Raw genomic sequence first — 16,644 nt, forward strand, 5'->3', positions numbered from 1 at the left:
CCCATTGTATATTTCTGGCTTTTTTTTTAATCAAAAATCAGATGTCCATAGGTGTGTGGATTTTATGTCTGGGTCTTTGATTCAATTCCATTGATCAATGTTTCTGTTTTTATGCCAATACCATGAAGTTTTTATTACTACAGCTCTGTAGTACAGCTTGAAATCAGGGATGGTGATACCTCTGGAAGTTCTTTTTTTGTGTGTAGGATTGTTTTAGCATTCCTGAGTTTTTGTTTGTTTGTTTGTTTGTTTTTCTATATGAAGTTCAGTATTTTTCTTTCAAAGTCTGTAAAAGAATCTTGTTGAAATTTTCATGGGGATTGCATTGAATCTGTGGATTGCTTTTGGTAGGATGGCAATTTTTACTATGTTAATCCTACTGATTCACGAGCATGGGAGATCTTTCCACCTTCTGATAACTTCTTCAGTTTTCTTCTTCAAAATCTTGAAGTTCTTGTCATACAGGTCTTTCACTTGTTTGGTTAGAGTGACCTCAAGATATTTTATATTATTTGTGGCTATTGTAAAGATTATTGCTTCCCTGATTTCTTTTTCAGCCCATTTGTCAATTGTATATTGGAGGGCTACTGGTTTTTTGTTTGTTTGTTTGATTAGTTAATCTTGTGTCCAGACAATTTACTGAAGGAGTTTATCAGCTATAGGGGTTCCCTGGTAAAATTTTTGGGGTAGCTTATTATACTATCATATCAACTGAAAAAAGCAATACTTTGACTTCTTCCTTTCCAATTTGTATCCCCTTGATCTCCTTTAGTTGTCTTATTGCTCTAGCTAGAATTTCTAGTGCTATATTGAATAGATATGAAGAAAGTGGGCATCCTTGTCTTGTTCCTGATTATGGTGGGATTTCTTTGAGTTTCTCTCCATTTATTTTGATCTTGGCTGTCAGATTGCTGTAGAGCCTTTATTGTATTTAGGTATGTCCCTTGTATCCCTGATCTCTATAAGACTTTAATCATGAAGCAGTGTTGGATTTGTTAAATGCCTTTTCAGCATCTAATGAGATGATTGTGTTTTCTTTGTTCTTTCAGTTTGTTCATGTAGTGAATTACATATGGTTTATTACTTGTGCTTTGGAATCTATGTTTGCAAATTTTATAACTCTAGGTGTTGAAATCTGGTCTTAAGGTTATTGTGTGAGCATTTCTGTTTGGTTGTTTTGTTCCTTGTTTCTTTTGCCCATGGATGTAGTGCCTATGTGTTGTCTAGAATGGGATTCTACTAAGAATCTGCTAGGTGGGACCACTGATGGTTCCTGGTAAGATTTGTTCTAGGTATTGGAGGCTCACCCTTAGACATTCAGATGGCTAGGAAGGAGATGTTTGAGAGGTTGCACAACTGTATGAAAACCCAAGATGTGCTGTGAGGATCTGCTTAGTGCCCTGGGCGGGGGCGGGGGGGTGGCAAAAGATGAGGAGAGGCTGGAATTTGGTGCTGGGATAACAGAATGAGTGGGGAAGAAGGATGGAGGACACGATTTGCATGGCCTGCTAGAGATGGGAGAGAGAGAAGGTAGAGGAAGCAGAAAGTGGTCTACTACAGGGATTGAAGTGAGACCAGGGCTTGGGTTTGGAAGAGAGGAGGGAGAGCTGAAGATGTCCAGTTAAGCTACCTGCTCTGTGGTCCCGAGTGGCCTGTGGGTTCCCAGGGAATGCCTGATGGAGTTAGAGCTTGGAAGAAAGTGATGAGGAAGGAAGTTTGGAGGGGAAGATCCCTGTGAGAGGAAAGTGAGGAAGAGCAGGCTGCAGCAGGTAGTTTTTTACAAAGCTGGAAATAAGACTGGGGAATGGATTTGGAGGAGAGGATGAAGTAGTGAATATCTGTAGTTAGTTTGCCTGCTTTCTTGGCCAGTGTGGTTTCTGGGAGTGCCTACTGGGTCTGGTCTACAAGAAACACTGATTTTATATATCTCTCTACCTTTCTGAATTTCATGGTAAAGGAATTTTTGTTCTTATTCACACCATTGAAGAAGACAGTCTCTTCTCCAGCATTTGTCCATCATCCATCTATAGTATATTTCATGCCATTAATTTTTTGTACATTTATGATATAAATTTGTTACTGATTATACATTCTTCATAAATTTATTCTTAGCATAAGTCTACCACCATTGTTCAAAATGGTCTGCTTTATCTTGAAAAACAGTTAAATTATAAAATTAAAAGATTGATTATTGTTGGTTTTTCCAATTTCTACTTCAATGTCTTATTCATGGCTGTTATGATTTAAAAAACAGAAAAACAAAAACTTTTCGTATCTTGAAATGAATTGAATGACTCTTTCTAATTTATGGTTTTATATCTCTTTTTGGCAATGCTTCTGGAAGTTATTTTGTGAGAAGTTAAGAACTCTCTTGTCATTTTATTTTTATTCAATTCTATATTATTATTCTCATAAATACATTATATAACAAGTGTCTTCAGAAGATTTTCTGAATAATGTCATTTGAAACGCTATTTTTACCATGCATTCAGTATATGTGGCTTCATAAATTTCTGAACTTTCTCTTATGACATAATGTTTGTGCTTGCTGGAGCATTTCTGTTTTATTATTTAAATTTGAAAGATTTTTATAATATTTGGTTTAAATTACCCAATAAGTCAAATGTAAAGTATTTGTTGACTCTCCAATGCACTATGAATCTGAATGAAGTAGATTATTTTTGTCAGCTAGGATATTCCTTTTAGGATATTAGTTTTTTATTCCATTTTTAGGTCAGTTAACCACTCTGAGAATAAAATCCAAAACCAAAACCAAACAAAAAAACCAGTCTTTTATCCACCAGGAGCATGTTTTTAATATTTATTTCACTCACATTTTCTTTCTCCTAAAAGTGAATTCTTCATCACTATTTCCCTTGATTCTGCTTAATTTTTGACTTGTTTTAAATTGATGTATTTTTGTGGACAATACTTCATGTGGATGTTTCCTTATATTTCTAAAATCACTCCTGCTCATAAATATGCCTGAAACAAACTACTATATTCTCTGATGTGTAATATTCTTGCCAATGCTTTACATGTATTCAACAATTCTGTAATTTTGTTTCATTTTTGTTTGAGACTTTATTTCATTTTTATTTATGTGTATTTTGTGTCTGTATATGAGCATTTGTCCTCAGGTGCTAGTGTAAGCCAGGAGAGGGTTCATAGATGTATATCCTTAGAATGACTTTGAAGTGGTTGTGGGCCACCCAACTTGGGTGCAAAGCACTGACCTCACATGCTTTACAGGAGATGCATGTGCCCTTAACCTTCACCTCTTTCCAGCCTTTCAATAACATCTTTGAATGCCTAGTGTCTTAAACAGATTATCTTATCACCCAAACTCAGTCCTAGTGAGTTTTGTGTGTCAACTTGACACACCCAGGAAGATGGGTCATCAACTGAAGAATTTCCTCCATTAAATGAACTGTGGGCATGTCTGTGGAACATTTTTATGATTATTGATTGATGTAGGAGGATTCATTCTTCTCTATGCTTCCTGGCATGTGGGGCTGAGCTATATAATAAATGTAGATGAAAGAGAATCTCAGTGACAATAAGTATTGCTCCTCTAAGTTTTTTGCTTCAGTTCCTCTCTCAAGGTTTCTGCCTTGGTTTCCCTTGATGATTGCTTGCAACCTTTAAACCAAATAAAGCGTTTCTCCCCAAATTGCTTTCAGCCAGCCAGTGTTTATCATCACAATAAAGAAGCAAACTAGAACGGCTAACGACAATTAAATTAGCATAAACTTGATTGCTATATACTCCTAAAATCTTTGTTAATGTTTGTTTTCACAGTCTTTTATTAAGAGTTCATGATTTAATTCACTTGACTTCAAAAAGTGAAATTCACATTTATATAAACAGAAAGTTAGTCAGTGTTTGCTACAACTGGGGAAAAGATGCCCTTGAATGACTGGGAATTAATTATGAGTTAAGTATATGGATTCTTATGTGAGAAGTTAAAAAGGTCAGTTTTGAAGTCAATGAAAACTGTTACCAAAATCCCCAACTGGTTAAAACACAGAGAATAACCAAGAGTGCGGTGCTCAATATCTACTATAACAAAATCTATACATCTATGGCTCAGAGAACACTATGGAAGAAGAGCATGAGATTTTAAGGGCCAGAAGATGAGAGAATGTATGGCCGAGCAGTTATACTTATGAAATCTTAAAATTGTGGTAGTCTAAACAAGACCTGTAAATGATAAAATCAGTTGACATGACAGTGTGGATGGGTTACATATGATATTAATGGCTTCTCCAGAGATGGGCTCTCAGATAGGTTATCCAATCTCAAGTGTTCAGCCCTTGATACCTATACATAGTGGCAGCACAAATGTGCCCACTGAAATATGCATATATGAAGAAGTCATGAGAGGGAGTTGAGGAACACTGGAGGATTAGGAAGGAGCAAACTCCTGGTGGAAAAGACATAAATACAGCACTTAAGTATGAAGTTGTTAAAAATAAAAAAGAAATAAAAATATTAAAAATTACATAGATCTAAAATGGGCTGGGGAAATTTTGTAAACACTAATGGGTAAACGAAAAGCCATTGATGCACACATTTAATGGGCAAGTGAGATGGTGTGGAACTGGTTTTATTTTAAAATTTCTCGGTCAATTCTTCGATGCCTGTCTTACTTAAGTCAAGAAAAAAATGATGGTGATAACTGATTCATTGAACTTTAAATTTTTTTTTGTTAAGTTCATTTAGAGATCTACTAAGAATAAGGGGGGGAATGAAGTCACTCTCAGTTGGTGAGTTTTTTTTTTTTTTAATATTATGAGTCAACATCTGCTGCATTGAAAAAAGGAAGTAATCATGACAACAAAATTTAAGCAAATTCTTAGTCAAAATTAGAAGTGGAAAGAAAGAAAATGACTTGATGAGTAAACAGCAACTGTCACAGATATGAAGGGGGGGGGGTTAAGGGGCATCTGCCACTTCGTAAATGTTCAGGTGCTGAAGCCACGAGCAGAAAACAATAATCTTATATCTTGATATGTTTTCTGGAAAAAATGTTAACAAACATACATTTGACTCTGATGAGTCACTTATTTGATTTTGATTACTACTAACTGCTTATATTTATAAATACAAATGAAATGATTTTGGTGGCTAACTGAGTGCAATGATGCTGAGCATTTGCCCTACAAAATATAATTTATTTTACCGGAGGTGAGAATCTCTTTAAAACGTCAGTCTGGTAGGGAAAATACTACTCTTATCAAGTAGAATCAAACCTTCTAGTCTATTTATGTGCTTTTCAATAAACGGTGATATATTAGTTTCATTTCCTATTTCTGTGATAAAACACCCTGATAAAAACAACTAAAGAAGATAATATTTATTTTGGTTTACAATTTGAAGGTACAGTCCATCACAACCAGGAAATCATGGCAGTAGGAGTTTGAAGAAGCAGGTCACACTGCACCCATAGCCAGAAAATGGCAATGAGAACGTCTTCCTTTTTGTTCATCTGGGTTCCCAGCCCATGGAATGGTATTGCTAATACTTAGGATAAATCTTTCTGCCTCAATTAACCTCATATAGAAATCCCCTTATAGACATGCTTAGAGGCTGTGTCTACATTAATTCTAGAATCTGTCATGTTGACAATCAATATTCACCATCACAGATAGCTTTATCCGTGTTGTGAGTGAGTGTGTTCATGTTGGTGTCCATGTGTCTACTAATATCTGTATTATCTTAATTCATATGGACAGAATACATAATAGTGTAGCATTTGCTTAGTTTGCATTGTCTTACTTCTACCCTGCATCTATTTTAGAGAATTATGGCCTTGTAGAGTGGTGAGTCACTGAAATCCTGAATGACAGTTCTGTCAGTGGCATATGAAAATAAAGGCATTTGGAAAAATGTCCTTTGTAAATGAACAGTGAATGTCGAAGTATCCTATAATTTTTAACAAGTCTTGTAGCAATGGACAAGAGAGGTATTTATTAAACTTCCCAGAAACCTTCTATTGTGCTGTGCTTTTCTGTTGTCTGACGTCGTCATGACAACAACATTTTTTTTTTTTTTCCTGAGCAAAAAGGGGTAAAGAAGCTGTAACTACCTACGTTTTCTAAATCTTTGGAAGGGTACAAGATTGGTGCCTTGTAAACATCAGACATGGGTTTAAATTGAAGATATTCAGAAGATCATCATGTTATTTTGAAACAAAGTTGTATTTTTTCAAAAATAATATGGGAGCAAAGTGCATAAAAATTGTAATTTTAGCAAATCAGTGTAGGAGAGGAGAAGTAGAATGTGATGCTGCTGGTGAGCACCCCACCTTAGTTACTACAGTGAAGTCCTTCGGCTTAAACATTGCACTATGCAGTTTAATTATATGTTCACCATTATCACACCACTTCAGAAGCTGGATTATTAAAAAGAGAGACAAAAGGAGGAGCTTAGTCCTACCTCAACTTGGTATGCCATGCTTTGTTGACACCTATGCGAGATCTAAATCTTTCTGAAGAGAAACAGAGGAAGAGTGGTTGGTGGGGTGGGGAGGGGAGCTGGGGGAAGGGGGGAGGAGGAGAGGGAAAACTGCAGTCAGGAGGTAAAATAAATGAAAAAAAAAAATTAATTAATTAAAAAAAACCAAGAAAGACAATCATCATGTCCATTCAGTTCATTGGTGTTAAGGCAGCATAGGTTGGAGATGATCCCTGCCTTTTATTTATAGAGTAGAAATGTGGTAAGAGTCTAACATTTTCAGGCATCTCTGTCCCTCTCTTTAGCATATGGCCCCTCACAAAAATGGTCCCTAAAAGCATAAGAAAACACTTAAAATTCAAAAGACATGTAATGGAATAGCTGTTGTTCAGTGGCTAACTAATGTAGATCTAGAGCAGTCAGAATGACAAACACGTTTTTATTTATGATCTAATTCCCAGGCCCATGTTAAATAAGTGACATATTTCATAGATCATGTGCTTCTATGGTGTGGCTTTTCCTTGTTTTCTACACAGAATATCGAGTACCCTTGACCATCCACCACTGGCTACAAGGTGGTGATTCTGACTCATTCTGTAAATAGAATTCTTAAGTGACATTTAGAAAAAAATTCAAAGAGCTAAACAAGTTAGCAATCGTAATTAGATTAAGAGAACATTCAATTTTGGGTAAATGTATACTCAATTCACAGTTTCCCTTTTCAGGAACTATTGGGGTGGTCAGGAACACTTTTTTTTTAAGAGTCCGTCAACTTCTAAATGTTAGCTCTGCCAGTTGTCTCTTATCCCTGGAAAATATATACTGTTTGTATATTACAACATGATTCACCATTTTAACCTAAATTTAACTCTAATTTAGAGTATATAAATATAAATATACTTAAACTAGTTTTTACATGAAATGTAACTTCAGTGGGATAATTATGAAGGAATTGAACCCTTTTTCCTATGAGGTGTATGCCAGGATGTGAGGATTTGTATTCTGAATATTATTCAACATTTCCTAATGAATCGATTACTCAAAAATAGAGACTATTTTTAATAAGTACCATGAGTTTATTAATTTTGTCATTTTATTTCTGCTTCCTGTGTAATTAAGCACACAAAAAGTTTTTTCTCCATCCGAATTAGTTCATTTAATTAAAAAAAATCCCAAAATAATATTTCTATTGATTATTTGGGGATTTCACATTATGCACCCGGGTCACACTTACTTCTCAGTCTTTTCAGGACCATGCCCCTGTCCTTGTGGCCTCCACTTGCAAAAACAAGAAAAAGAAAAGAAAACAAACAAACAAAAAAAGTCCAATTTGTGTAGACTGGAGCATGGTCAAACTCCTAGTAAACAGCCCCTTAAAGAAAATCAAGTCCTTCCCATCCTGCTAAGTTCTTTTAGAATTTATTGTTGTTTTGTTCTCTTTTACAATTTCTCATATGACATCAATGAAGTTAAATTTGTAAAGAACTAAGAAATAATTCAAGTGACTCTACATCATTAAGTGTGAGTAATAGAGTGAATAATGTATATATTAAGATTATCTCAAACTGTGCTTTTTGAAATTTTATTTGATACTTTACTGATATTTAGTAAGATCCTTGTGTAGTGTTAAGAAATTCTTTGAGAAATTTGGGAAGATTTAAAGGTTGGTGGAATTGGAGAATATCTCTCACGTGACTTTCAGTGCCTTTTGATACTTTCATAAGCATTGGTTTAAGGATCTAGTAATGGTAAGTAGCTTGGGAAAAATAAATTTTAATAAAAGATTAAAAGAATGAACTCTATACATCAGTCAAAATGAAAAAAAAAAAGTAGCTAGATTAACATGCAGAAATTCCATAGAGAAATCTCATGTGAGAAACCGGAAAATGAGCCAAGTTCATGAGTGCATGTAAATAATGTAACTTATGGTAAGAATTTTGAAGCCTTTAAGGAGCCTTGGTTGTTTCTTTTGAAATGTTTATTATAAGATGGGTGATAGAGTAGAGGGTATGGAGGTTGGGAACATGAGTGATCCAGATGGTCAAGTTGTGAGAGGGAGAGAGAGGGAGAGGAATGAAAGAGGTATCTGGATAGAGGGGGCCATTATAGAGTTCAGGAGAAACCTGGTGCCAGAGAATCTCCCAGGAAGCCACAAAGATGACCTCAGCTAAGACTCCTAGCAACAGCCTTCTCCTAAAATCAGATTGGTGACTACCCAAATTGTCATCATATAACCTTCATCCAGTAACTTATGGAAGCAGATGCAGATATCTACAGCAGAGCACTGGAATGAGCTCCAGGAGTCCAGTAGAAGAGAAGGAGGAGGGGATTATATGAACAAGAGGGGGTCAAGGTCATGGCAGGAAAAACCCACAGAGACACTGATCTGACCTAATGGGAGCTCACAGACTCTTAGTCCTAAAGCTAGGGAGCCTGCATGGGTCCTACCTAGGCCCTCTGCATGTGGTTGACTGCTGTGCAACAATGCTTTTGTACACTGGTTTAATAAAATGTTGATTGGCTAGGCAGGAAGGTTAGGTGAGATAAACAGACAAGGAGAATTCTGGAAGGAGGAAGGCTGAGGCAGAAGACTCCAGCCTGCCATCCAGGGAGCAGCATGCAATGGCACACAGGTAAAGCCAATGAACATGAGGCAACATATAGATGAACAGAAATGGCTTAGTTTAAGTGTAAGAGCTAGTCAGTGGTAGGCCTGAGCTAATGGTCCAGAAGTTTTAATTAACATGAGTCTCCATGTGTTTACTTGGGTCCGAGTGGCTGTGGACTGGGTGGAACACAGGAAAACTTTCAGCTACAAATGGCACCAAAATGTGGGACCTAAAACCTGAAAGAGCTAAAAAAAAAAAAGATTCTAAAATGGAGCTAAAAATAGCTTCCTAGTTGTATCTGTCAAAACAGCCATGAGCTACAATATGGCAGGTTCACAGTGGTGTGTGGACTTGAGTACAGCATCTGCCATGGTACACAGTGGTGTCTCCAAGCCACACAGTGCACTGCATAGTGACAAATTTAGCTTTTGCTAGTACAAAAAAAAAGTTTCTGGGCTACATGCTGCTTTAAAGGAAGCATAGACCCACTGATTCCCATAGTCTACAGTGAGCCTGGTTGTCAGAGCTGGGGGGAAATGTAATTCTGCCATGTTGGGAAGCTGAGGTGGGCAGAGTAAGCAGCCAAAAGCTGCCATTTCAGTCCTAGTAATGCAGTTTAAAGCAATACATTCACAATAAGGCAGATTCAGATGGAATAAGACTTTAAATGGTTTATAATGTGTGTAAAAATGTACATAGGCTTGGAAGAGAGAAGAAAATGAATATAGATAGTTATATAAAGAAATGGTTTTAAAAAATAAAATCTTTAAAGAGACAGTAAAAGTAATATAAAAAATAAGCCAGGTAAAGATGGATATCACACAGATTGTCTGAATTTTTGTCTTTGGGATTTTTAAACTTCAGATGTGGTGGTATTCTAATTGTACTGAAATGTGATTTTGATTGTATGTTAGTAAATAAAGTTGCCCGGGGGTCAGAGCTATTAGATCCATAGACAGAGTGTGGCGGTGGTGGCACACGCCTTTAATCCCATAGATCTCTGTGTGTTCAGGGATACAGCCAGCATTGGAGACATATGCCTTTAAGACCTAGGGGGCTGTACATTCAGACAGTGACGAGGCAGTCACGTGTTTGGGTTTACAACCAATGAGAAGGCAGAACAACATACTATAAAAAAAACGAACAGACAGGATATAGCTCTCTTTCTGGAAGCTGGGACACCGCAGGCAGAAGGGTGAGATTTTAGCTCTGAGCTCTGACCTCTGGGCTTTCTCTTTTACATTGTTTCTGTGTTTCTTATTTAATATGACTGTTGGTTACATCAACATTCAGAAAGACATTTGATTGTAAAAGCTTCTGAGTTAAGCTAATATATATATTTTAAAGGTATCTTGACTTCAAAATTTGGATCTAGTGATATGTTGCTTTGGAAAGGAGGCTCTGCTCTTGTTTCCACAGGGAGCAAGAGGCTATGGATTTGTTCCAGATTAAGATACACAGATTTGATCAGCCAAGACCCCCTGAAAGGTCTCCAATGACACCATGGCCCTGATCATCCAACATCCATAATCAACTTCAAGGCAACTGGCTCAGAAAATACAGTGTCACAGACTATTCCAGTCAGGACTTGACCATGATTTTTAATTTTCTCAGGATTCCCATAAGAATGCGGCTCCCTTTATAATCAGGAAGTAGCCTAGAAAACTGCACCCACATTCCCAAATAATGGATTATGGATATTTATCTTTGTTTAGGTTGTTGGTTACAAATTGTTATTAGTCATAGTCAATCTCTTTCTAAAGAAGAAATGGGGATAAGAAAAGCTATGATAAGATTAAAGGGTAGATTATTGAACCTACTTTTAAAGAGCAACAACTTGTTTAAAATGTTTTACATTGCTATGGATTTTAGTTTATTAATATAAATTTAAAGTTAATTTTGTTGTACTGTATATATTTCTACTCTCATTTAAGGTATTATGTTTATGTAACTCATTTAAATTGTAATGGATAATTAAGAAATACAGATTAATAATAAGTCTTCTATTATAGTCAAACTTTTTGTCATGTTAAGTTTTCAAGTTGTACATAGATATATTTCAGTTAGGTAGGTAATCTTCAAAGACTTACAGAATATGGCATTCAAAATGTTTTAAAAACTTAGACTTTCTGGATAGTGAGACATGTCTGCTTCTGGCAGCACCGACTTACTTCAAAGAGGAAGACGGGCATTGGAGACACTCCTTATTGAGTTTATCTTCTTCATGGCAAAAATTAGCCATTTGGGCAAGAAACTGTTCTTGCCTCGAATGCTTGACAAAATGTTGTATAAACTGAACACGTAGGACCCATAGGAAGGTGACCACTGAACTTTGCAAGTTGAAATGGTTCTTCAGGTTCCTGCTTCACAGAGGAAACTGCCAAATATTCTACAGGACACACAGAAGTGACTAAAAGACTCTAGGCCTGTGGGCTGAAGATGGATGCCCCAAAGTTACAGAGAAACTTTAGATGGTTGTCCAGGCAGCCAGCTGTCTCTGTCATTCTAGATTTTTGGAAGTTGCTTACAATGCATTTCCTGATTACTTGGGTAGTATTGTATCCTTCTGAGGTCTTTGATATATTTGAAGACTAGTTACAATTATGGTTTTCCTTGGTTATGATAAAAGATAAATTAGATATGAAATTTTAGACTCACAAATATAGGATAAATAGAATATCTTCTTTGAATTTGACAAATATAAATAGACTAGATATAATAACTATAATTCTCGCTTGATAACTGTTTTATTATATATAATTTTACTATGTTAAAGTTACAACTTTTCTTTTTAATTAAGCAGAAAAAGGGAAATGTTGTAGAATAATGCTTTTGTACACTGATTTAATAAAACGTTGATTGGCTAGTAGCCAGGCAGGAAGTATAGGTGGGATAAACAGACAAGGAGAATTCTGTAAAGAGGAAGGCTGAGTCAGGAGATGCCAGCCTGCCACTCAGGGAGCAGCATGTAATGGCACACGAGTAAAGCCTCTGAACGTGTGGCAACATATAGATTGGCTGAGTTTAAATGTAAGAGCTAGTCAGTGGTAGGCCCGAGCTAATGGTCAAGCAGTTTTAATTAATATAAGTCTCCGTGTGTTAACTTGAGTCTGAGTGGCTGTGGGACCAGGCAGGATGTAGGAAAACTTCTGATTACAGGTGACAGGTATATAACTTGGTCTGTTTTGGGGGCCCCTGGCAGTGGGACCAGGATTTATCTCTGGTGCATGACCTGGCTTTTTGGAGCCCATTCCCTATGGTGGGACACCTTGCTCAGCTTTTATGCAGGGGGAAGAGCTTGGGCCTGCCTCAACTTGATATTCCATGCTTTGATGACTCCCCATGGGAGGCCTGACCCTTTCTGAAGAGTGGATGGGGTGGTAAAAAGGAGGTGGGGGAGGGAACAGAATGAGAGAAAGGAGGGGAAACTGCCAATGGTATAAAAAAATAATAAAACAGATGGGTGATGTCTTCCATCTCCCCATCATCATAAGGATTTAGGCAGTAGAGTCTGATGCTGTTATTACAGGAGAGATTGAGCTGAGCGTACTGGCAGCTGGGTGATTATTTAAATCGTGCCTTGATGAAAGCTCAGTGGTGCATTTAGCTGTTTTGTGCATTAGACTTTTTGTTTTAAAGGGATCATGATAACTTGAGTGAAGTCCTTAAATTGCAACTCATTACCAAGGACTTTAGGATGAAATTCCAGGTTATTGTATGTGTTAATAAAAATTTTACATGAGCAGAGGGTGAATAGGAAGCGTTCATGAGAATAACTTCCAGCATACATAAAAAGACACTGTAAGCTGCCACTGTTAGTGCTAATTCTTGCTTATCCAGCAAGGACAGATGTATAGTTTAAAATATGAGGAACCATTATGCTAGACATTCCATGACCCTGTAAGGAAATATCATTTCCTCCCTTAGGAATTGCAACTTGGGATTCTACAACTGATAAGCTGCCCTTATGCAATAACATTTCATTAGGTCGCTGAGGCTGTAGAGTGTTGTTACATATGGCATAGGTTTTATATATGTAATACACTATGTAGCAATAAAAACTCTAAAGACCAGTTGCTTACAAAAGCAAAAACTTCTTCCTATTTCTAAAGATTTAAAATAAGATTTATCCTTATGTGTGTGTGTGTGTGTGTGTGTGTGTGTGTGCCTGATTGTCTCTGTGTGTACCATGTGTGTACCAGTGCCTGCAGAGTCTAAATGAGTGTGCCATATCTCCTGGAACAAGACTTACAGGTAGTTGTGAGCTGCTCAATATAAGTGCTGAGAAATGAACTCAGGTTCTGTGTATGAGATGAATATGCTTTTATTATAGAACCACATCTTCAACCATTATGCTTAGTTCTTGGTCATAAGTTATTTGTCTGTAACTCAGTGTGCATGTGGCTCCATGACATCTACAGATTGTGGCCAAAGATATTTTAGTCAATGTTTCCTTCCTTTAAATTTATATTCTATTAAATCATTCTGAAAGAAGCAGAAGAAATATGTGTGTATGTGTGCATGTGTACACAGAATATAACACACAAAATATATACACTCTTATATATGTATCAAAAATTCATTTTCAGAATTTAACATCATATTTTTGGGATCTACAAGGAAGTAGCAGCCAAGGTACCTTGGATTAGAGGATGCTGTTACCGGCTTGCAGTGGCTTATAATAACCCATTTTTTTTTTTTAAATCTCTTCTTAGCTCCATTTAACTCACTAGCCCCAGAGAAAGCACTTTCTATAGGATTTAGCCAATGATGCCTATCAGGTTTCCTTGAGGTCCTTTTTTTTGCCATGTCCAACACAATTAAAATTAAATGTAGCATAATGATGTCTACCCAGTAGCCTTAAGATGAAAAGTACATAGGGAGCAATGTCCCTTGAAGCCTTCAAAGAGAACTTGCAGATCATCAGTCCTGACCCAGGCTCACACCCATCCAACTGTTACTTCAGCTTTTCCATGCTACACACGATACAAGAGCAGAAAGTTGCATTTTTTTTTTTTTAAGGAAAGAGGCAGAGCTGTACCACCTGAGTAGCTGCAAAATCAAATAAAGTAACTGTGTTTCTTTTCCCCACTTCTTGAGTAATGTTCATGCTAGGAGTCTCGATGGATTTTATTTTTGAATATTTTTTCTTAATAAATGGGGCTACTTTCTTCATACCACTTGCTTAAATTCTGCAAAGACGTTAATGATGCTTCTAAATCTAGAGTGGAGACCTTACATAAATGCATTCACTACAATTGTTTTAAAATGGCTCTGAATACATTTCTTAGGTAAAGCTTGTCTGTGGACTTTGCCAGTATTGAATAATAAATATTTTTAATAACTGCCTTGAAATTTATTTCATGTGCATTTACATTTATGCCTGCATAAATTTAGGTCTTGTCTTTATGTGTGGCATTGGCAGTAGCAGAAAAAAAATATGTTTAAAAAGCTATATTTTCAACTATTAAAATTTAATAGAATTTAATTGATGACATCATTTAAAATATTTTCATACCAAAACCCTTCCTGAGAGATAACCATGTTCAAAGCAATGATGTTTCTAGGGCCTGTGTTTTTTTTAATAAAAAATCATCTTATTATTAATATATATGTAGACAACATTCAGATAAACAAATGCAGATTATATGGGAATATTTAAATTTAACCAAATTTTCATTTTAAAAATATATAAATACTACTTAATTTTATAATGTATTTTTATAGCTGCATTTTTTTTTTAGTGATTAACAGAAGATTTATTTATGCAAGGATAGAGTCATCCTTGCCAAACTTAACAGGACATCTTTAAAGTTCAGTTCAATTTTCCTTCCTGGATAAGTCTTTCCTTTCTGTCCCTGTCTGTTTTAAAAATAGAATACCAGAAGATGAGGACCCCAAATGCTGCCACAGCCCCTAAAAGTGATTTCTTTGGAGTGGGTCTGAAACTAGGATAAACATTTGTTGATTTTGCATAGGTCCAATGAATCAAGGCAGGGTCATCGACGTGTGATGTGCGTTTGGGGTCGTTGTACTGAAGCTGTAATTCCCGTTTAAGCTGGGCCCTTATGCTCAAGCGCTCGACCTGCACCTTTCGGGTCTTCAGAGACACGTCATACTTGGCAGGGTCGAGGGTACTAGGGAGAGCGGCCAGGGGCACAGGCTTATACTTGGAATCGGACATCTGCGCCTGCGCGGCTGCATTTCACATTACTAAAATAATTTCTTTGCCCCTTTGAAAAACTATCAGTATCATAAAGTATTTACATATGCAAGTCTAGATATTTTGTGTATATACATATATGTATATTAGTCTACTTGTGTTAATGTATGCTCTTTAGTTATTTCAACTAAATTTCAGTGTTCCTGAAAGAATGTCATAAGGCTTAAGAAGCTCATGAATCTCATAACAAATATAATATTCACAAAACTCCATTTCAAGGTTATATTAGCAGGAAGTAACAGATCTGGTAGAGCTGGCTACAAACTGAGCCTAGGGACTCAGTCTAAGCCATCATCTGCAATTCTGGGCTCTTTGGTGATGCAATGAGTCTGTTAGGAACCTAGACTTGCTTGGAGCTGTTTCTTTGGTCTGTCTCATTCTGGTGCCCTATTTGGGAGGAATAGATGCTTGTTAATGACTTCCCAAGAAATATCATGAAATGATATATCTGCAGGAAAATTTCTCCACAGCCACATAATATTAAACAAAAATGTGTACAGACAGAATTGATTTGTGAAGTGGGTGCTTCAACTCTTCATGCATATTTAAAAGTTTCAAGGGGAAATGTTTCTGAAGTACACACTCACTGCTTGATGAACTTACTCCACATATCAAATACAGAAGTCTTACACAAAAAAATCTGTGAAGTTTGATGAAATAAGTTTTAAAATACAAAAAGGACAAATATTGTAGAGATGACACTTGTTTTTGTTTTATTTTCGAGACAGAGTTTCTCTGTGTAGCTTTGTGCCTTTCCTGGAACTCACTTTGTAGACCCCGCTGGCCTCAAACTCACAGAGATCTGCCTGCTTCTGCCTCCTGAGTAAGTGCTGAGATTAAAGGCATGTGCCACCCCCACCCGGCTCTAGATGACACCTTTTATTTACTGGTATATATTCAAGTGCCCCCAAAAATATACCTTTAGAGATTTTCAATGTCTTTTTTTCCTTGTTTGAGGCAAGATCTTGCAATTTAGACCTGGTCTTGAAGGGTGGTCCCCAGACCTTGAAATTTTGATTGTTGAGATGATCAGAATGAACCAAAATGTATGGTCCCTAGTATTTGTGGGTTTGTATTTTTTCTTACGAAATGACAAACTAAATAATCATTTCAGAAACCAGTCTTACAGGGTAAATTATTAAACTTTTAAAAAAGTATCGTTAAATTATTTATTGTTATTTATGTGTGTGTTTGGGTACATGCCACATGTATGTGGGTGCCTGTGGAGGCCCTGGAACTGCGGCTGCAGACCATACTGGGAACTGAGCTCATACCCTATAGGACAGAGCATGCTCCTAACCATTGAGACATCTCTTCCACTCTCAAGATACTCTGTAATCAGAATGAAAGTAT

The 16,644-nt window shown here is 36.6% G+C and overlaps 1 pseudogene; it reads right to left on the reverse strand.

Moving 5' to 3' along the window:
* Positions 1 to 14,883: 14,883 nt before the first annotated feature.
* LOC102927244 (NADH dehydrogenase [ubiquinone] 1 beta subcomplex subunit 4 pseudogene) lies at positions 14,884 to 15,252 on the reverse strand (annotated as a pseudogene).
* Positions 15,253 to 16,644: the final 1,392 nt, after the last annotated feature.

This window comes from Peromyscus maniculatus, chromosome 17 (genome assembly GCF_049852395.1).
Source record: "Peromyscus maniculatus bairdii isolate BWxNUB_F1_BW_parent chromosome 17, HU_Pman_BW_mat_3.1, whole genome shotgun sequence".
Classification (NCBI taxonomy): Eukaryota; Metazoa; Chordata; class Mammalia; order Rodentia; family Cricetidae; genus Peromyscus; species Peromyscus maniculatus.